The sequence below is a fragment of the Hemitrygon akajei genome, chromosome 26 (genome assembly GCF_048418815.1).
Source record: "Hemitrygon akajei chromosome 26, sHemAka1.3, whole genome shotgun sequence".
Classification (NCBI taxonomy): Eukaryota; Metazoa; Chordata; class Chondrichthyes; order Myliobatiformes; family Dasyatidae; genus Hemitrygon; species Hemitrygon akajei.
In genome coordinates this window covers 24,077,076-24,100,529 of record NC_133149.1, presented here as the reverse complement: position 1 = coordinate 24,100,529, position 23,454 = coordinate 24,077,076, and the positions used below count along the sequence as shown (strand labels likewise).

The following is a 23,454-nucleotide window of genomic DNA, read 5'->3' as shown; positions in this document are numbered from 1 at the left end:
ACGGATTGAAACGTTACTCTGCAAAATGAAAACTCCAAACCTTAAATACTGCTAAGGCAATTCCTTGAGCAGGTATCCCATGCCCCGCAGAAAGATGACGGGCATCCTAACGCGAAGAGAATTGTGGGATTGGCCTGGCTCTCGCGCCCCTCTGAGAGATGGCGAGCGATCGGGTCACTTTAGTTTAACGGCGTTGGAGGGCCGTTCACAAACGTAAAGTGGTCCCAAGTAGGTGAAAGCGTAACGGCGATTACTTACTGGGAGTTTTCTACCTGTTCTAAGTAGCAGCGCCATCCCGCATGACAGGAGTTGGTAGAGTGTACTGTGACTTGTGCCCCACTCAAAGATGGCACCTTTAATTGTTATCATTCAGAAATTTCTGTCTCTAAATTGACATAATCTGAGCGAAGGCGCCCCCGGAGACAAAATCAACGAGAAGGGCTAGGGCTGTGGTCTGTCTGTGAGACGAAAATCCCCGGGATTTGTTCACGGAGCCCCCCCACAGGAGGCCACTGCCCCCCACAAAGATGGAGTCGGTATGGTCGGCCTTTCTACCTCGTTTCAGACGGGCAGGCTACTCTCCGTTCCGTAACCAACTCCCTCATAGAATCGTGCCGAACAAATACATCTTAGCCTGTAAATTTACCCCGCTACGCTTCATCCCTGTATGTAATTTGAAAATAAAATGTACGTACTTCAGATTTTAAGATAGCAGGTCATATGGGTCGAGGCTCTTGCCCCTTTTAAAGATGGCGCCGGCGACTTCCACTATGTGTATTGTGGGATAACAGACCAGTCCCCACACCCCCCTCCACTCCCAAGACGTTGCCAGCAACTACTTCAATTGGTGGCAAAAGTGTTTTTGAACTATATTTCACCAATGTTACATAATCATAAGTAGTTGCTATTATGAATATTTTTAAAGAGACTACGTAAATTTTATTGTGGCAGAACTAATAGTGCTATTTTGGTCATAACTACAAGGAAGCTGATCTCCTGCCCCAAACAAAGATGGCGTTAGTCATGGTACCATCAGGAAGGATCGTAGGACAAAAAGGGCTTAATCAAGCTTCACCAACAACCCTTGAAAGAGGAACCTATCCCAAAAGATGCTGAACATATAAAGTTCTGACAAATTATGAGACAGTATTTTTCTTTTTGGAGCCTAATTATACATATATTAGAATTGTATTTGGTATTCTAGCCCCCAGTGATACTGATACAACTTTAGGGGGTGCAACACTTGTCCCTACACCTATTATCTCACTACTGTCCAGGGACTTAAACAGCCCTTCCAGGTGAGGCAGCTACTCATGTGTATCTCCACCAATTTTGTCTATTGCATTCATGTTCTCAATGTGGCCATCTCAATATCTGAAACCAAATGTGATATTGGTTTATTATTGTCATGTTTACCAAGACACAATCAAATGATTGTCTTGCATATTGTTCACACAGGGTTAAATCATTGTACAATGCATTGAGCTAGAATATGGTAAAACAATAAAAAGCTACCCAAAAAAAAAGTGCAGTGCAGGTAAACAATGAAGTGCAAGATCATAACAAGGTAGATTGTGAGGCCAAGAGTCCATCTCAAGAGGGCCTCTCAAGAGTCTGATAACAGAGGGATGGAAACTGTCCATGAAACTGGTGCTACATGCTCTCAGACTTTTGGAGAGAGAAGATAGAACATACAGGGTGAGAGGGTGTTTGATTATGCTGGCTGCTTTACTGAGGCAGTGAGACTGGATAAAGTCCCTAGAAGGGGTGGGGTTGGCTGGTTCCTGTGATAAGCTGAGTTGTGTCCACAACTGTAGTTTCTTTCAGCCACAGGCTAGGCAATTGCTACACCAAGCTGTGATGCATGCAGATAGAATGCTCTCTGTGGTGCATTGATAAGGATTGATGGATTTCTTCAGCCTCCTAGGGAAGTAGAGGTGTTTGTGAGCTTTCTTGGCTGTGGCATCAACATGGTTGAACCAGACAGGCTATTGGTGATATTCACACCGAGGAACTTAAAGCCGCTATTTTGCAGAGCACCAGTTCTCTTTCCCTCTGGTAATTTTGAACCACCAGTTGCTATTTCAATTCTCGTACCCACACTGACTTGTCGGAATTCAGCCTTCTTCACCGCCTTGGTGAGGCCAATTACAAACTATAAGAACACCATCTCATACACCTGCTTGAGTAGCCTACAACCCGACATTGAATTTTCCAATAATCCTAACCTGTTCTTTTCCTCTCCCTACCCATGTTTTCTCTTCGCGCTTTCCTGCCACCTGCAGAATCTGTGTGTTGTGAAATGTGTTGTGTGACAGCAGTACAGTCCAAGACATAAAAATTAATATAATTAACAAAATAAAATAAATAGTGTAAAATATAAATAGCTGGCTGCTGTTCATCAATTCATCAAATGTTCAGAAACCTAATGGTGGAGAATAAGAAGCTGTTCTTAAAACATTGGTCATCAATATGGGTCTTCAGGCTCTCGTACCTCTGCCTCAACACGAAGAGGGCATGTCCAAGATGCCTATCCACTTTTCACATTCCAGGCTCTATCTTGACCTTAGAGACAACAGTGCTGTAGTCTGGAGCAAAAAAAAACAAACATCTGAACTCTGCATCAGTCCTATCTGCTTGCACTTATCACCAACCATCCTCTTTCTCAAACTCCCCCCTCCCCTCCCCTTCACCGTCCAAGCTCTGTCTGCCCATCATCCCCCACATCATCTGGCTTCACCTATCGTCTCCCAATCTCCATCTGACCTCTCCTCAGCTTTTAATACTGGCTTTCTTCCCTCTTCACGTACTATCTTCATGTAGGTTCTTGACCAAAATCGTTGCCCCTCCCTTTGCCTCCACAGATGCTGCTTGACGTGCTAAGTTCCTCCATTGGTGTTTATTTTGCTCCAGAATCTGAAGCCTCTTTTGTCTCTTTCTGCACTGATTCCTGCAATTCAATGGAAATCTATAAAGATGTTAAACAGCAGGGTTCTTGCTCCATTTTACATTTGAATTGGGGTAGTGGTTAGTTCCTGATTGCTATCAAAACCTATACCAACATGCTGCTAGAAGTCTACAGATTACTACAAAATGTTGTCCTTTACTGAAATAAAAATTATAGAGGAAATGTGCTTTGAGTGTTGGAAATCACACAGAGTCATTTACCTCAAACAGCTGTTTTCCACACATGGTATCTTATCTGCTGAGTATTTCCAGCATTTTCTTCTTTTTCCTTGATATTGTTGTCAAAAACATAGTGTTCTGTGTTCTCCTTTCACATCTTCAAGCTGTGCTAAAGCACATTACAGCTTTTAAGTACCTTTTAAAGAGTAGTTACTGTCATAGAATTGGAAACCCAGCAGCCAAATGTTCATTCAACGAAAGTAATGGACCAAGGCAATTTAACTGCTGGTTGAGAAATATATGCCAGCTAGCACATTGGGAGAACTAACCAGTTTGTCTGTGAGAAGAAGAAAAAACTGTAATTTGCAACCTTGGTTTAATCTAGTGTAAAAACAGGCCATTTATAATTCCTAATTGAAATCCTTCTCTAGCAGAAATGCAAATGAGTGCAAGAATTTAATTTACCTTTTGTAGCAAGAATAAAGGCTGAGATTGCCAATAGGGTTTAAATAGCTATTGGAATAATGTTGAAATATGCAGCAGTTAATAACATCATAGTCTATTCAAGTGTTATTATTTATTGCTGGATAGAGGGTATTTAGTTGTCAAACACTTCCTTGATTAAATCTAGCCATTATTTCTCAGTTCTTCCCCTTTTTATGTTTGTGAATTAAAGCCCTACTGTTTCTACTTTAGCAACTGTGAAACCTCATGGGAATCATACTCTTGCAGCTGTCCTGTTACAGTAACACACGTATAGCCATCTTGGGACCTCTTGCACCTCAGCTCCTGTGAATTAAACCACTGCCATACTCTGGAAATTATGCCATCTCCAAAGGAATCCTTCCACCAAACAAATATTTACCTCACCTCGCCCCCCCCCCACCATTTTCCGCAGGGATCAATCCCTTTGTGATTCCCTTGTTCATTCAAGTGAGGGGACTCTTCACCTGCGAATCTGCTGGGGTTGTCTATTGTGTCCTGTGCTCCTGATGCAGCCTTGTCTACGTTGGTGAGACCCGTCGAAAAATAGAAGACCACTTCATGGAGTATCTTTGCTCCATCCACCAAAAGTGGAAATTCCCAGTAGCCAATCATTTTAATTCCCATTCCCATTCCCGTAAAAATAATCCCTTATGTTCCCCTCTTCTTCTTTTCCCCACTTCTCACCTGCTCCTGGGCCCCCTCTTCCCTCCCCTTCCCCTATGATCCACTCTCCTCTCCTATCAGATTCCTTCCTCTTCAGCCCTTTACCTTCCCTACCCACCTAGCTTCACCTATCACCTTCTAGCTATCCTCCTTTCCAGTCCTGAAGAAGGTCCTCGGCCCCAAACGTTTACTATTTGTTCACTTTCATAGATGCTGCCTGGCCTGCTGAGTTCCTCCAGCATTTTGTGTGTGTTGCTCTGGGTTTTCAGCATCTGCAGACTTTCTCATGTTTATGATTTGCCATTTTAATTGTTCTCTACCAATTTGTTTGAGGTGGTGTAAAACAATATCAGACTGATCACTCTAGGATGACGCACAGCAGAAAAGTAAAATTGAATTGTAAAGTCATGGGAATTATATCCTGGAGTATTGTCCAGCACTTACTAGAAAGAGAGTTCAGCAAATATTTATTAGATTGCTTCAAGAGATGGCGGGTTTGCCATTTCAAGAGAGATTGAGTGGACTGCAACTGTATCATTACAGTGTAGAAAATGACAGTAAGTCTGATCAAAAATTTCCAAATACTGACCAGATGTAGCAACTGTGTAAGACAGGTGACATAGACTGATAAGAAGGCAGAGACTGTTTAAGACAGCAATAAGGAGAAATCTCTTCACCTGGAATCATAGGAGTATACAGCACAGAAACAGGCCCTTTCAAACCACATTATTCATGCTGGCCATGGGGCATATCTATGCTGATAGAGAGTGGTGAACCTTGAAATGTTCTACCCGGAAGGCTTTAAAGGCCCTGTTGTTGTATTCATTCAAATGGACAGATTTTTGGATATTAAATGGATCAAGGGTTTTAGGGATGGTGCTGAGGTAGAAAGTCAGCTATAATGAATGATAGAGCAGTCTTGACGGGCCTGTTCATCTACAGCAACTTTTTCTGGCAACATTTAGAAAATGTTTCGGCCACTGTGTCCAAGTTGGCCATTAAAAGCTATCTGAGTCCGTACAACTTGCAAAGACTCTTTAAATGTAGCTTTACCTTTAAACGCCTGTTTTTCCGATTGGAGGCTTGTGACCAGTGGTGTGATGCAGGGATTGGTGCTGGGTCCTCCATCAGTCGAAGTTCTGTCCCAAGCCTTTGTGGCTCATTAGGCTGGTGCTTATGCCGGTTGAACCCAGGCATTTTTTTGCCGGTACCCATTTTTCAGCTGGGTAGACTGGAGCACTGTGTGGTTAAGTGCCTTGCGCAAGGACACACACGGTGCCTCAGCTGGGCTTGAACTCATGACCTTCAGGTCGCTAGTCAATCTCCCTAACCACTTGGCCACAAGCCACACGGGTCTTCCATTGTTTGTCATAAATATTCATGATTTGATTATGATTTGCAGGTGTCATGGTTGGTATGTTTCCAAAAAATGGACAGTGAAGAAGATTATTTAAGGCTACAGTGAGGTATAGAAAAACTGAAAAAGTGAATAAAAGAATAGCAGATGGGATTTAATTCAGACAAGTGCAATGTGCTGCATTTTGGAAAGGTACCACAGACCTGGATGTACATAGTGAATAACAGAGGTCTGGGGAGTGTTGCTGAACAAAAAGACCTAGGGGTACAAGTAAACACGAGGAAATCTGCAGATGCTGGAAATTCAAACAACACACACAAAATGCCGGTGGAACGCAGCAGGCCAGGCAGCATCTATAGGAAGAAGCGTTGTCGACGTTTCGGGCCGAGACCCTTCGTAGGGGTACAAGTATGTAGTTCCCTGAAAGCAGCAACATAGATAGGGTGATGAGGAAGGTGTATTCATTGCCTGTAGCACTGAATATAAAATTTAATACATCATGTTACAATTGTACAAAACATAGTTTTTGTTGTACTTGCAGTATTGTATGGAGTTCTGGGCAACAGTCTACAGAAAAGGTGTGATTAAATTAGAGAGGAAAGATTCACAAAGGTGTTGCTTGGATTGGAGGGGTTGGAGGATAGGCTGGGTGTTTTCCCCTGAAGCAAAAAAGGCTGAAATGTGATATGATTGAGGTATGTAACATTATGTGAGAAATAGAGAGGATAGATAGCTAGTATCTGTGACCCTTGGTAGAAGTGTATAAAAGTAGAGGGCATAGGCTTAGGGTGAGGGAGAGTGTGTTTAAAGAGGATCTGAAGGGTAAATTTTTCAGTAGTTAGTATCTAGAAGAGCTGTCAGAAGATAGGGTGGAAGCAACCACAGTAACAAAAGTTAAAGGGCATCTGGACAGCTACTTGAATGAGCAAGGAATAGAGGGATATGATTAGTAGAGATAGGTGTGGTGTTTGGCACAGATACGGTGGGCCAAATGGCCTTTCTCTGTGCTGTACAACTTGATGACTCTTTGACTATGACCCTGATGCCTTCTGCTATGTGTGACAAAAATGATGGTTACAAGAGAATGATAAGTAAAGAGGGACAGTTAATTCAACCATCTAAAAGGATCCTGAAGTGCAAACTATAAATTCTGAATTTCTCATTCAGAAATTTCTCTAAATTTCTTTATTTTCTTACATGGGTAAGTAAAGAACAGCATTACAGCTATCATGAAAAGTTAACACTGCTTTTCACATCCAAGCTGCTGTTTGACCATCTAAGTATTTACAATGTTTTCTGCTGTTTTTCAGCTTCTCCACCTATAGTTTCTACTGAGAACCAAAGCTAGGCTGAGCAAGAGGACTGCAAGGAGGCAGATGGATTACAATAAGGGAAAATGCAAGATTATTCAGTGGTAGGATTTTTTCATATTCATTTCACTTTTTCCAAGTGGCATATTCTGAAATGGCAGGAATACTAAATGTTATTAAGCGGAGACATCTTGGTGTAAGGTTCACTGTGCAGAAAGCATGCAAGCAATGGCTGTAAACAGACAGTTGTCTGACATTGGGATACTTCATAGAGCAAGCTGTTACACCAGGCTCTTCATCTATTGAGTGAAATACATGATTGGGAAAAAAATATTAGTTGCATCACATTCCTCAGAGTCCGTAGAGTGTGATGTAACTATTTTATACAGCATTTATTTCATTCAATACTTCCTTCAGTGTTAACTTTTCACCAGAGGCTCTCTACTTGCAAAAGTGGGGCTTCTATGTGATTTCAGTGAGGATACACCAGCTAGTTGAGTGGTGTCACAGCAACAACCTTGCACTCATCGTCAATAAGACCAAAGAGGTGATTGTGGACTTCAGAAAGGGTAAGATGAGGGAACATGAACTAATCCTCAAAGAGGGATTAGAAGTGGAGAAAAAGAGCAATTTCAGGTTCCTGGGTGTCAAAGTCTCTGAGGATCTAACGCTACACAAACTGAATCATTTATAGTGTAGCCTCTAGTTCATGTCGCTTTTCTTGGAGAGGCTGCTGGTTCGAGTCACTGCCCTCGGAGGGGCTGTTAGTTCAAGCTGCTGGCGTCGGAGGGGGCTCTGGTTTGAGATGCTGCCCTCAGATAGGTCCTGATGTTCTTGGAGATGTTATTGAAATTTTGAGATTTATGAATTGGCTTGTAGTTCATATTGGCCTCTTTCTGGTCTGTTTTTTTTTGTATTCTTGCTTACTCTTTCTTGTTGCGGTTTGGTGGGCTGGGGGTTGGGTGTGTTTAGGGTTTATGAGTTTTTATAACCATATAACAATCACAGCACGGAAACAGGCCATCTCAGCCCTCCTAGTCCGTGCCGAACTCTTAATCTCACCTAGTCCCACCTACCCGCACTCAGCCCATAACCCTCCACTCCTTTCCTGTCCATATACCTATCCAATTTTACCTTAAATGACACAACTGAACTGGCCTCTACTACTTCTACAGGAAGCTCATTCCACACAGCTATCAGTCTCTGAGTAAAGAAATACCCCCTCGTGTTTCCCTTAAACTTTTGCCCCCTAACCCTCAAATCATGTCCTCTCGTTTGAATCTCCCCTACTCTCAATGGAAACAGCCTATTCACGTCAACTCTATCTATCCCTCTCAAAATTTTAAGTACCTCGATCAAATCCCCCCTCAACCTTCTACACTCCAATGAATAGAGACCTAACTTGTTCAACCTTTCTCTGTAACTTAAGTGCTGAAACCCAGGTAACATCCTAGTAAATCGTCTCTGCACTCTCTCTAATTTATTGATATCTTTCCTATAATTCGGTGACCAGAACTGTACACAATATTCCAAATTTGGCCTTACCAATGCCTTGTACAATTTTAACATTACATCCCAACTTCTGCACTCAATGCTCTGATTTATAAAGGCCAGCGTTCCAAAAGCCTTCTTCACCACCCTATCTACATGAGACTCCACCTTCAGGGAACTATGCACTGTTATTCCTAGATCTCTCTGTTCCACTGCATTCCTCAATGCCCTACCATTTACCCTGTATGTTCTATTTGGATTATTCCTGCCAAAATGTAGAACCTCACGCTTCTCAGCATTAAACTCCATCTGCCAACATTCAGCCCATTCTTCTAACCAGCATAAATCTCCCTGCAAGCTTTGAAAACCCACCTCATTATCCACAACACCTCCTACCTTAGTATCATCGGCATACTTACTAATCCAATTTACCACCCCATCATCCAGATCATTTATGTATATTACAAACAACATTGGGCCCAAAACAGATCCCTGAGGCACCCCGCTAGTCACTGGCCTCCATCCCGATAAACAATTATCCACCACTACTCTCTGGCATCTCCCATCTAGCCACTGTTGAATCCATTTTATTACTCCAGCATTAATACCTAACGACTGAACCTTCTTAACTAACCTTCCATGTGGAACTTTGTCAAAGGCCTTGCTGAAGTCCATATAGACTACATCCACTGCCTTACCCTCGTCAACATTCCTCGTAACTTCTTCAAAAAATTCAATAAGGTTTGTCAAACATGACCTTCCACGCACAAATCCATGCTGGCTACTCCTAATCAGATCCTGTCTATCCAGGTAATTATAAATGCTATCTCTAAGAATACTTTCCATTAATTTACCCACCACTGATGTCAAACTGACAGGTCTATAATTGCTAGGCTTACTTCTAGAACCCTTTTTAAACAATGGAACCACATGAGCAATACGCCAATCCTCCAGCACAATCCCCGTTTGTAATGACATCTGAAAGATCTCTGTCAGAGCTCCTGCTATCTCTACACAAACTTCCCTCAAGGTCCTGGGGAATATCCTGTCAGGACCTGGAGATTTATCCACTTTTAAATTTCTTAAAAGTGCCAGTACTTCCACCTCTTTAATTGTCATAGGTTCCATAACTTCCTTACTTGTTTCCCACACTTACACAATTCAATATCCTTCTCCTTAGTGAATACTAAAGAGAAGAAATCGTTCAAAATCTCTCCCATCTCCCTCGGCTCCACACATAGCTGACCACCCTGATTCTCTAAGGGACCAATTTTATCCCTCACTATCCTCTTGCTTTTAATATAACTGTAGAAACCTTTCGGATTTACTTCCACCTTATTTGCCAAACCAAACTCGTATCTTCTTTTAGCTTTTCTAATCTCTTTCTTAAGATTCCTTTTACATTCTTTATATTCCTCGAGCAATTCCTTTACTCCATGCTGCCTATATCTATTGTAGACATCCCTCTTTTTCCGAACCAAGTTTCTAATATCCCTTGAAAACCATGGCGCTTTCAAACCTTTAACCTTTCCTTTCAACCTAACAGGAACATAAAGATTCTGTACCCTCATAATTTCACCCTTAAATGACCTCCATTTCTCTATTACATCCTTCCCATAAAACAACTTGACCCAATCCACTCTCTCTAAATCCCTTCACATCTCCTCAAAGTTAGCCTTTCTCCAATCAAAAATCTCAACTCTAGGTCCAGTCCTGTCCTCCATAATTATATTGAAGCTAATGCTATTGTGATCACTAGACGCGAAGTGCTCCCCAACACATACATCTGTCAGCTGACCTATCGCATTCCCTAACAGGAGATCCAACACTGCCCCATCTCTAGTCGGTACTTCTATGTATTGTTGCAAAAAGCTATCCTGCACACATTTCACAAACTCTAAACCATCCAGCCCTTTTACAGAATGAGCTTCCCAATCTATGTGTGGAAAATTAAAATCTCCCACAATCACCACCTTTTGTTGCTTTTACTTTTCATCTGTGGGGGGTGGAATTCATGTCTTTTGTTCAACTATTTCTATGGTTTTCTGTATTCTATGGCTATCTGGAGAAGATAAATTTCTACGTACGTACTTTGCCAAATAAAATGGAACCCTTTGAACCTTGAAAGATACACACAGCAGAACTGATGAAGTATCAGCACGGGGGACCATTTTTCACTCAGCTCATAACGGTTGGATCTGGTCAATGCGGAGTCCCCTGTTCCTGCACAAGCACTTCTCTCAGATGAGTTCTTACTATTCTTGCCAAGGGTCCTCAAGAATGAGCAACACAGCAAAGTTTTCAATTGTGTCAGATAACCTTACTCATATTTCTTAGCATTGGTATGAGACTCTGAGATACAAGATTATCTGTAAGCTGTAGATAGAGTGGATAGCCAGTGTCTTTTTCCCAAGACAGCAATGAATTGTAATACCAGATATCCGTTTAAGGTGGAGGAATGTTTAGAGGAGATGGCAAAAGTAGGTTTTATACACAGGAAGTGGAAGTGCCTGGAATGCACTGCATGGTTGGTGGCAGGGGCTGATACATTAGGGACGTTTAAGACACTTCTGGTGGCCAAGCCAAAACCAAAACAATTGCCACTGCTGGCAACCGTAAGGGTTTGTTATATTTGCATGATGTGCCCTCCAATAATGATTGTTCCAAAAGTCAAGGATATGTATTTGGTCCTTTATTAGCAATTGTCAAACATACAATCTTGGAGCAATGAAACTTAAGCATACACACGTGTAAGTTGAGCATAACTAAGTGGTCAGCAAAAGACAGGAAATCCACCGGTCCCCAGCTGCTACAAACTGCAATGAGCAGAGCATTATTCCCTTTGCTTTTACCGTGTCCCTACTCATGTGACGAGTTACCATAATAAACGTGCAAGACTGTGTACAGTACAGATAGAGAACACATGCATGGCTTCTACAGGCACCTTATTTTCTTTTAACTTCCACCATTCCTCCCTAGACTCTAAGAGCCTTCTACTTCTTTCCACTTCTCCCTGCTCTGAAGAACCACATTCATTTACTGATGTGAGCAATCTTGTTTAATATTTGACCACAGTCATAATTGCCCATTGAACTGTCCTGCCAAATCCAAGAGTCGTCATCATCGTCTTAATGCTATACTCCATCTAGTGAGGAAGAACTGCAATGACTGCTTGAGTAATGGGGAGTTTAGAACTGCAAAAATGTCAGGGTTTTGATTTTAAAGCTTCCCACTTTTACTGCACTTGAAGGGTTTCAATACTATTATGGCTGAGAGAGTAAAACAAGAAATTGAATCACTTTGCTCAAAACTAATTGGAATGGAAGTGCAAGACAGTAGCTGAAAAGCGAGACATGTAGTTTGGAGTTGGTCTGCTCTGTGGATTTAAAGTTCATCTCTTGAAAGTGATTGTTGGAGCCCCAGTACACTGAAAGGTCTAATGTCTTGGTTACAGTTGAGTTGAGTTACAGGCTAATCAATTTAGGGCAAGAATGCAGGTTGTGAGAGCATCTAAATGTTACACTGAAGTGGTGGTATATTGAGATGTTTGCTTTACTTGCATTCTGTGGTTTTTAGCATTGCCCACATTCAAACCCACCAGTCACTTTTGTGGTGATTTCACTGGGTTACAGGCCATGCAACCGATTTAGTTGGGTGCGATTCCAAAAATAGAGAAAGGGGAAGATGGAATTGAAATGAGATGTATCTGCATGCATGCCTTTTCCACTGAACTTAGCACTGAACTTGCGAGGAAAAAATCTCTGGTTCTTTTTCCATTGTTTGGAAGCTGCTCTGGAGTAGCCTCAGTTGGCCAAAGTGTTCATCTAATTTTTCTCCTTTTGATAAAATATGACCTGATTGTTAACAGAAACACAATCCCAAGAACCTGATTTTGTTATGGTCATGACCAAGCTCCAAACTGTTCGGCTGCAATTTTCCTGGCACTTAAACTCAAGTGCATAGTGCCTGGAAAATGTTGTGTGTTTTATACGAGCACGTACTGAACAGTTTGGCTAGGTTGGGGTAAATGCAGTGGAAGCAGATGGGCAAAAAAAAATTTGAAAGTTTTGCTCTGTGGTGTATTGCAAATGTGCATTGGAGCCCTTAATGGGTTGAGTCCTAGTTCATATTACTTTATGGTCTGTGTATTGATCTCGGATAATTTGCGTTGACCTGAAGAGATTCTTCAGCAGTTTGTTTCTTGACAATTTCTACCTGGATTATTTCTAAGTCAGTATTCTGCTTCACCCTAGACAGGGACTGGTATGATTTACTAACTTTACAAATGAATGCAAGCAGCACCCTTTGAATGAGATTCAGTGCAAAGCTTCCGTGAATGATTTCTACCTTCAATAATAGTTGAATTTAACCTCAACTTATTTGTTTGACTTGGTACTCTCCCTATACAGTCAGAAGGAAAATACCATGTTAGCAGCAGTCAGTTTCACCCCAGAGTGGTCTTCCACAGTCAGTTACATCAAACAGTCCAGTCTTTGACTGGGTTTGTGGATTTGCACAATCTATCAGGGTTTTGAGCATTTCGAATATATTTTTACTACCAGTCAGTGCACAGGTCAGATGTTGGAAGTTAGGACTTCAGTGTTGCAATGTGCTATGTTATAACTCTTGTGACATTTGTGTGAAATGGGGGCACTTTATTTCTATAGATAGGACTTGGTACAAATTACAGGCTAAGTTTTTCCTATGCAAAATGGGTCCAATGAAACCTTTGTTTCAGAGTTAATATTCCAAGTTTTTTGAAATAATGGCCGTTTGCGCCTTTTCATTGTTTTTCACGTTTAAGTTGTAGTGTCCACATCTGTTGAATTGTTAATGAAACATGAATGACTTGAAACATCTTTTGTGGTGAGCTTTTGACATTGTGAGGATATTTTAAGACCTTGGAGACGAAGTGAGAGAAAATGCTGCTGTTGCTCTTCAGTCCTTTTAAGCTAACTATTTTAATAAGAATAAGCTATGAATATATTGAAGCTTAATCCTAGTTTGTTAAATACAGTGTCATCTTACTTCGAATATATTCTCCCTAATCTGAAAATGTTGGGAATCCAAAACTTCACTGTAAAATTCCCAATGGCTATTCAATAGATTTAATGCTAGAGTGTCTTTTAAAATTTCAGATGTACATTTGGTATTGACAACCCATGCCAAACAAGAACCTAAGTGGAAAAAATGTTTTTTTTTTTTTAAATCCAGTGATTAAAGTTTATTTCTTTCTGGCAACTAGTGAAACAGACATTGCAAAGCTTTATTTCTCAGTCCAATAAAAAATGAAGCTTTTAAGTTGACAATAGATTTCACTGAGCAACATACCCAAGAAATCCTGCAAAGCCACAGAGCAACACACGGAAAATGAATGGAAATGCAGATTTCCAACATCTGAAGAACCTCTTGTGTTTAATTATCACTGGGAGCTAGTTTTGCTTCTATAGATTCAAAGGCACAGCTAAGTAGACAAGAAAATTCCCAGATTTCTTCTGCTGTCTGTGACTTTACAATGATAATGGAAGATAGCAGGAACATAGCTTTGAGCATTGAAGTGAATAAACTATCAGGCATCCTATTTCTTTTTGCTGTTGGGAATCCTTCAATCTTTGGTTGACAGGATATACCATTGGATCTAGTGCAATAACTTGTTCAGACAAGGCCAGGATATTTCAAACTTGTTTTCTCCTCCCCTTGTGTGAGCTACCACTTACTGTCTGGGCCTGTACACTATCTGACAAGATCATATAGAGGTTGTCCTGTCTTAAGTTGCATTTCATGAACTGATTCCTTTGACAGGAGGCAGAAGAATACAGCAGAAAACTATTTCAGCAATTTAGTGTGAGAACATTGATGTTTTGGCAGGGCAGCAGAATTTGTGTCTTTGAATAATTGTAATCTGGATTATGGGATGCAAAGTAGCAAGAGATCATTCCTGTGCTCTGGGACACTGTAAGGAGTCCAAATTATTAATTTCATTCCTCTATGGCAGGGGTTCCCAAACTTGTTTTGTCATGGACCCCTGCCATTAACTGAAGGGTCTGTGGACTCCAGGTTGAGAACCCCTACTCTATGGTCTGTCGGCTAGTGCGACACAAATGCAACATGAAATCTGTTCTTTATTCTCATTTATCTGGCTTTAATTTCCCGATGTGATGCTTTTTACAAGCACTACCACATTGTAGTAAAATGTAACTTTTAAAATACAATAAAAGCTGTCATTGGGGATGGGTGGGGGGTGTGCTTCAAGTTCCATGAGAGCACTTTTCCCTTGGTGTTTCCCTCCACTAAAAGATGTGGTATGTATTAACGTCTCCCAGAAAACTCCCCCAGAAACACATAACTTGAGTGGCTTTGATTGAAAGCTGCTGATTGGAAGTTCTCTGGTGATATTGCTGGTACTACTTGGAGTGCGACATTTGAAGTATCTCGTACAGTAAAAGAAAGGGACAAGGCACTCGAGTTACAAAATGTAATTTCCATAAGCAGTAATTGATGCAACCTAGCCCAACTTCACTACTTTACTCTTTATGAAAAGGTTACATTTTTGTTTTCTGCGTCAGCATGTCACAATGATTACTTCCTAAACTTTTCAGTAAATTAATTTACTAATTGCAATCTAAAGGTAATCCGATAGTGCCACACAAAGTATTTTGGTATTAATCACAGTCTGAAGCTGATTACTTAATTTTGCCTCTGAACAGAATGAAGCATTTTGAATAATTTGGGGTGTTGACTTTTCTCTTGATACACACAAAAACATTCATCCAATCCAATCCGAACTAATTGTCTTTCACTCAGAATATATAGTTTGGGGAAGTTTTCCAGTAACATTGCAAGACAACCTCATCTTTGTGGATGTGTGGGCACCATTAAGACTATTCCAAGGGTAAATCCTGGTCCCAACAAAAATAAAATTGCATTTTGAATATCGGAAATAATATTAAACTTGAGGTACATTTCGAAAGATCTCCCTTGTCTGTGGTTTTGGGCACAGTCAGTGCAGATTGCTATTTGTACCCTGACATATTTGTGATTTTAATTTAAAAAGAAGAACTTAGTAGGATTATTTCAATACCTAACATGCAATAATGTCACAGGTCTTATGGACAATTAGGTTATTTAATTTTTAATTTTCTATTGGTCAGTATTTAAATTTTGAAATGAATGTCACTTTCCCTAAACATGAATTTCCATATCTTCAAATATACTATTGTGAGGGATCTAATTATGATCAGAATTTTGTTATTGAATTGAAACTGACATATAACTAGAATTTGTGCAGTTAAGATCAATGTTTAAACATAGATCTTGGAAACTATGCAAAGTTTTAGATTCACACTGAACTTTTCATTATGGTTTGACTCCGAACTTGTTTATCCTGAAAGAAATACACCTATTGTTCAATTATGTGCATCTAAATTAAAATGAGCTTTCTTTTCCGAAACAGTTTAATGTATAGATTTGATACAGTTTTGCTCAAAGCAGCATATCTCTCTTCTAGTTTCTTTCTGAGAGTCCTCTGCCAACTGTTACTTTGAGTATGGTTCTGCAGATGGAAGTAGCCTTCCTGTTGATCACATAATTTTGGCTTATGATCCGAAACATTGAATGTTGACTAATTATAATGAGACAACATGGCGAGTGTTTCCAAAATTCCCACCATTAATGGCGTCCTTGCTCTCTCGTGGTTTCACTGTAGAATGATCACCAACACCTGTCATCTCGTTCCCCAGGCGTTTGCTTTTGCCCAGGATATTGGCCAATAAAATACAACTTAAGAATTTCTTTGTGTATAAAGTTTAGCATTGTACTGGATGATGTCCTTACCCACAAGATTATTGGTGCAGCTTCCACTTTAGATTTTCAAGAAGATCCCTCCACTTTTCTTCCACTGGAAACCAGTAAATGTTTAATTTTGCTCTCTTCATCAGCCATCCTGTAAACTTTGAACTCAGTCTGTGACCTTAAGGAAGACATTGAATGAATGTGCATCTGCATCCTAATAGTAAAATGCTGCTGAGAAGTTTCATGAATCTACAACTTGGGCATCTGGGAAACATTCCAACCGCACTGGAACAAAGTGCTGGACTGTTCTGCATGTAGTTTTGCACCAGCCAATACCGATAAGACTCCCGAATCTGCAATGACAGACTGCATCTTTCTTTGTCCTGTCAGGTTGCCAGAGTGTACACTGTTTGGAAACTTGCCCAGGTGCAACATTAAGGTTGTGTTGAGCAAACATTGAAATATATCCGTTTTAAGCACTCCCTAATTTACTTAGGATTACAATTCCCACATAATTGAAGACCAAATGAAACAGTCAGCAAAACAAAACCCAAATCACTGGAGAAAATACCCAGAGCAAGCTACTGTTCTGAGCATTGACTGACCAGGTAGGCTGAACTGTACCATTCTTAGTATAGACACTGTTGATCATATAAAGATGAAGATATCGCTAGAAGTAAACTTAAAGAAAATTAAATTGTATTTTTACATTCTTGTGTTCTGATTTTCCCAAAGTTTTATTTCAGATTTTGTTTTTCTGTAATTAAGCAGTGTAAAGCTTTCATTTTAAACCGGGCAGCCATTCCTCTTGTTTAGCTGACCAATGATGCAGATGAATAGTATGACGGCTGGATCAGGGCAAAATGTGAAGACATTTCCTCAGCAGGTGGCTGATCCGTCCAAGAAACCACATTTTGGGGTGGTATTAAAACCTAACTTTGAATTTTTGAAAGTAATCACAATGGCAACAGACACATGAACATGTTGTTTTCCATTTTTTTTTCTTAACTGAAATATTATGTGGTATTTATCCCTGATGTTATAGATTATCTTGTAATATTTGATGAAATGATTTATCCTTTAAGAAAAAAAAATATAGCATCACTGATGACTAGCAAATGCTTGTGTCTGAAAAATAAAAATGGATTAGAATGTTGGTTCCAAGTGATCAAGACAAGGTCTTTTGATTCACAATATTATCCTCACTCACTGCCCCTACTAAAGAACTTTGGGGATTTTCCATTATTTTCAATGGAAACTCCTGGCAACTCTAGGCTGTTTTGGTGAGATATGTCTTGTATTCTCTTAATGCAGCATTAAGCTATAAATTATTAAAGATCATTATGACTTTATTATCTGTGTGTGTTGATACTTTGTCTACTGAAGCAATACCTTTCAGATTGCATGCTTGGGAAAAGGAAACACAAGGCTACATTAAGCTTATTACAATGTGCACTCAGAATAGCTTGAGCACAAGTCACAGAGTTGAATGGAAGTTCAGCGAAGAGCTGCCAATGACCAAATAGTGGACATGGACCTAGAGGAGAAGCCATAACCAATCCCATGGCCGGGGAGCCACGGTAGCAACACTTTTCTGGCTTGGGGCGTTCAGAAGTTCAATTCCAGCACCATTCTTTAAGGCATCTCTGTATGTCCTCCAAGTGGAATGCATTGATTAAACAGTTCTTAATCATTCACCTTGAAATGCAGTCTGTCACAGCTTTGTTATAACAATATAACAAATATCACTTTTGCTTTTAACCCTGCTTTTAGCCCTTTCTGTTTTGTATTGCATATGTTTTCTAATTATAGTTTTGATTTAATTTATATTTTAAAATCTTATTGCTACTGGCAGCTAATATTTTGTGACCATTACACCTACTCTTGTACCTCCAAATCATGTTTGGACATTAAGAATGTCAAGCCTTGACATTAAGTAGAAGGGTACCAGATATTGGGGAAAAAAGGACTTCAGTTTCATGGACCAGAGAAAATGGTTCAGACAGTCAAAGTTCAAGGGCTAAGTGACAGTGGTGTCAATATCTTGAATAAGTTTGGTTCTTTACAAGGGCAACAATGGTAGTAATCAGAGATAATAATTTATAATAAATATCAAAGATTTTTTTTAAAAATATTATTTAAAAAGGATATTTTTAGGTAGCAACTGTTGCTGTTGAGTGTATAATCTTTAAGTAATGAATCAGAATCAATGATAAATAGTGAAGGAGAAGATGCTGGGTTATATGGATACATTTCAATAGAACACAATCAATAAGAATGCCTCCTCCTGTGCTGTAGATTCCTGATGGTTTGTCTGTATACCCTTTCCACTAATCTGTGACTTCCATTTTTACTAACAGTCTGCCAAGTCTTCAGGAAATCCATCTAAATCCATTATTGCTGCTTTCAAATTAGTAAAGCGGAAAAATATCAAATGGGTGAGTTGCATGCCTTGTGCTTCACAGATCTATGATGGTTCACGTTTATCCAAGGTTCAGTCATTCAAAACTCAAGCATATTTTCACATTAGCAGCAGGACGAATATACAGTTGCTTAAATATATTTATTATACCTAAATATGCAATTTTTTGGGTACTTTACTCAATGAACAATGGAGTGTCATTGGTGATTACACTGAACAACAAATGTTTTCAGAAGTGTTGCTTTCTCAGAACTTTTTGCTTCTGATAGACAGCCTAAAGCTAAACACAAATATAATTTCAGACTACTTGCATCACGCAGGAATGTGGAGAAACAAGAAATTAACTTTTATTGAATATAATATGTGTAGTTGCAGAAAGGAGTTGACACTGCAATAGTCCAACTCAGCTAAAAATGCTTTGATCTTTGTGTGTACTTTGTGTTTGAAGCTTGTCGCAGAAGTGTGCAGCGATAATCAGCCATCATTGATGGATTCCAGTTGCCCAGATACAGTTTCACCATGACTGAAATGTCCTGGTGAAATCCTTTACCATGCTTGCTACTGAGAACACCAAGGTTTGCAGGGAAGAAGTCTAAATGGGAATGCAAAAAATGAATCTTGAGCGACATGTTGCACTTCATGGTTTTGTATTCTTGAAGCACATTGTCAACCAGCTGCACATAGTTGGGTGCTCTGTAGTTGCCAATAAAAATTTCATCAACATTCTTGAATGTCTTCCATGCGGTCTTTCTTATATTCCACCAGAAGTTCTTTAATTGCCTTTCATTGATGACTTGTTTGATTTGTGCACCAACAAAAATGCCTTCCTTAATCTTGGAATCAGTTATTCTCTCTTTAATTATGAACTGAAATAACAAATATTGGGGATTTCATGACAATGGTGTGTGGTATGAAAATTTGATAGTGATTTTTCATGATCAGCAGCTGAAATCCATAAGATACACGCACAATATTGAGGAGGCAAAATTTTTGTTGTCCAGCGTTATTGAATCCAATGCATTGAATTGAGAGCTGTGGAAGATCATCTCTAATGTTTCCTCAATTTTGTCATCCAATTTCAATGACCTATGGTAGAAATTGGGTCTGGGAGGTTTTTCAGTCTTCAGTTTAATTACTTTTTCCTTTGTTTTTTTTTATAATTAAATTGTATGAAGTTGCAGAATTTCCCTATGTTTATTTCATGTTTCACCTGTAGCACCTTTCTCTTTTCCCATTGAAGGTCAAGTTATGCAGCATGTTGACTACTTGTTGTCCATTGCATGTAAGGCTATTCAGTCTACTGATTTATGATAGCTCTCACAATGCTCCCATCAGTCCCAATTCTTTGCTCCCCATTTTAATCAGCTTCATTCTGATTCTCTTACCATCCAACTACAGAGGGCAGTTAATTAATCAGGCAGCTAAGCTCCTCTTTTAGCTTTGATGGAAACTGGAGCTCCCAAGTGGAGTTTCATAGAGCGTGGAAATTCTCACAGGCAACACTTACATTTTGCACCACTTTGTGTGACTGTACTTGAAAATCCTTTAAATGGTCAGAGATTTAATAATGTTTATTTTTGTGACCTTGAATTTCACTTTTCATTACAAAGATTATTATTCCAATAGAGCTGCAACACTTTGAGAGTATGAAAATGGTGTTGTACCAAGAAGCTCCTGGAATGTCTTCCATTGATCAAAAACAGTAGTTCTGGCTAATTTGTGGTGAAAAACTTTTGCCTTGTCTTTCTCAAGTCACTTAATGTTAAACTTAAAATACCTTCACCTCTCTTCCTGTCAAACTTGACACCAAATTCAATAAAGTCACAATTGAGAAAATATTCATTTGCCACTAAATTGTTGGTCAATCCTAGTTTATTACTCTGCTGTAGGACACCTTTTAACTCTAAATGGCTCAAAGAAGTTCAGACAGCATTCCACAATGTCCAGTGGTCCCACAGGAAACTCGTGGCAACTGAAGATAAGATTTCCTGATTAATCGTAGCAAGAGTCGTATATAAAAGGCATTTAATGTAGTTGGGTGTGGGTTAAGCATTGGCTTGGGCACTGGGGAAGAAACTTCTTTAAGATTGTTTCTGAAAATGTGTGTGAGAGGAGCACTGTTATGAGGGTTCATAACTTTTTCAAAATTTAGTAAAATGTATTGCATGACATTGTACAACTTGATGTACAAGTATAGTCAAAATGTGTCTTAGATTATATTTTTAGTTTTCACAGATTAAATCATCTGAACTGAATTGTAAATTTGATACTGGAGTTGATTTTGTTGATTTTTGCACTCAAAGCATAAAAAAGCCACAGAGTAGCTATTGTTGGAATAGAAGTGATAGGGTCAGTTATCCCAGTCTAATTATTCTAATGATGAAAACCTCAGCTTGAGCAATGGTCATGTTGCTCCTTGCCTTCTTACCACTCAGAAATCCTACAGAGATCACTGATGAATGTTGACTGCATAATACATATCAGGTTGGCTGGTGTTGTACTGCTCCCTGTAATAAAGCGGGCTGCTGAAGCTTTTGGCCCAGATAGTCATGAAAACTGGTGGTTTTGATTTAATGGTTCACTTGCATAACCACAGCAAGATACAGTAAAGGTAGTGGTGGGAGGAATGGGGAAGGTGAATCCAATATTGAACACGTGTGTTGAGGTGGTAAAGTTGTAACTTATTGAAGCCTCTGCCTCAGGTTGGGAGCAAACTACATTCAGCAATGAAGAACTGATGGGCAAGTGACTTTTCATATGATAAGTAATTAAGACAAGGAATAATGAAGCAATCGATTCTCTCCAATGAAAAACCAGGAAAGCATTCATAGAATCACACTGCAGTACAAATGTGCACCAGTGTTATTTGTTTAAATGAGCTGCTATGTTGGAATCCTGAAGAAATACTAACAGTAACACCCTTCATGACACCTGCATAACTGAGTCTTTGCAAACTTGTTGCTCAGAAAGCATTGATATCCTGGTTCAGACAAGATTGGTTATGTTAAAGTTCATTACTGTGTTCATTAGTCGCAGAAATGTTACCTAGATGAATTAAAGACACGTGCAGCATGCCACTTGACCCTAAAAGATCCATGGGTTTGAAGATCCTTGCCTAGATCTAGTGATTTGTGTGGATATACAAGGGTAAAATTTGGATTGCAACTCTGCCAAGTGAGATTCATGCATTCACTAGGACCACATGTGAGATGTAGCTACTTGTGTCAGATTACAGGTGGCTGTTGTCTTTAATAGATGTGCTTTAAGCTACAGTCAGCAGGCAATTGAGAGAATTGAAGAGTCATGTTAAAGGAATCTGCTCTGTAATCATTAAACCTACTTTCTAGCGAAAGAAACTCAGTGCTGAAGTTTGCTAAGCTGAACTGTTGATCTTGCTGTTTTAGTGTTATCTGAACTCAGAACGGACTGATTTCAGCATCGTCTGAAATTGAAGGCTATCATTCCAAATTCTTTTTGTTGTTATTTATTTCTTTCAAGTGTGTATGAAAATAATTACCAAGTTCTTCAACTTCTCTTTGAATTAGATGAAACCAAAGTAATAAAAGCTCACAAAGCCAAGCACAACTTTCCAACTTATCATTGCTTTGCTCTGCACCCCATAAAAGGGATTGTGGGCTTTGGACGTGAGTGGAGCACAGACTTACCTTATACGTTCAGATGCTGAAGAGACAGGTTATTGCACAGACTAAACTCATTCCCTTCAATGTTTGGCTGTTAATGTAATTAGGTATCTGAGATGATTAGAAGAATTGATGTACAGTAGTTGATAGAAAAATAGTGTTTGTGGTATATAAAATCAACACCTGGCCATTCAAGGATTGATCTTAAATATAGCTTCATGTGAAGGGTGGTAGGAATCTAAAACACTCCTCCCCAGAGACAATTCCATTAGAAATTCGTTAACAATATTACAATGGATTTTTTGATAGTGCTGTTCACATGATGTGGAGTTAAGCTGCAAATCAATTGTTAACTAAGTGCTGAGGGTGAATTGCAGGTTCAAGGCTGGAAGACTTGCTTCTGTTCCAACCCTCCTACCAACTGGCCTTGACAAAATAGGGCAGAAACATGTACGGTATGACAGCAGAAACTTCTGTTTAGCAAACAAAAACTCCAACAGACTGCTAGAGAGATCCTTTCAGGAACAGGATTTTGGAGTGTGTTCAGAGCAGAGTTACTGTTTGGTCATGTCAATCAAATCCTTTTAAATATGCTACCAGATTTATCTATTTTGTTCCTATCTATCTCTGTTTACGTTTGTATGTGGATGAGTCTGTCTTTTCAGTGGTCAACACCCCTCAAAGATAATCCCCACAGATCTGAGGGAACGTCATTCAAATATTGGTTTTTATAATCGGTCTTTGCCCAAAACGTTGACTGTTTATTTCACCCCATCGATGCTGCCTTACTTGCTAAATTCTGCCAGCATTTTGTGTATGTTGCTCAAGAATTCCAGCATCTGCAGAATCTTGTATTTCTTTTAACCATATATAATTTTAAAAGTTTGTGTCTTTCATTGTCCCTCACTGTTATCCCAGTGAATTGTAATTTTAGTATCTGGTCAATGCCAGCAACATGGCTCTTTCCATCTAACAAATCCAATACAAATAGGTCAAATAAATTGGCTTGAAACTTTGTATGGGCACATGAGGGAAGAAGTTAGAAGCTAGAGTGGGGAATTGAAGAAGAGGGAAGTGGAGGGGGAGAAGATCCCCAGAAGTTGGATAAAATCGATGTTCGTGCGATCGGGTTGGAGGCTACATCGTCGGAATATAGGTGTTGCTCTT

The 23,454-nt window shown here is 39.6% G+C and overlaps 1 long non-coding RNA gene across 1 annotated transcript; it reads left to right on the top strand.

The window, feature by feature from the left end:
• The first annotated feature begins 118 nt into the window (after positions 1-118).
• Positions 119-19,300, top strand: LOC140716816 (uncharacterized). Its single transcript, XR_012096373.1, has 3 exons — positions 119-228; positions 6,943-7,046; positions 18,585-19,300. It is a non-coding gene; the product is annotated as an uncharacterized lncRNA (long non-coding RNA).
• The last annotated feature ends 4,154 nt before the right edge of the window (positions 19,301-23,454 follow it).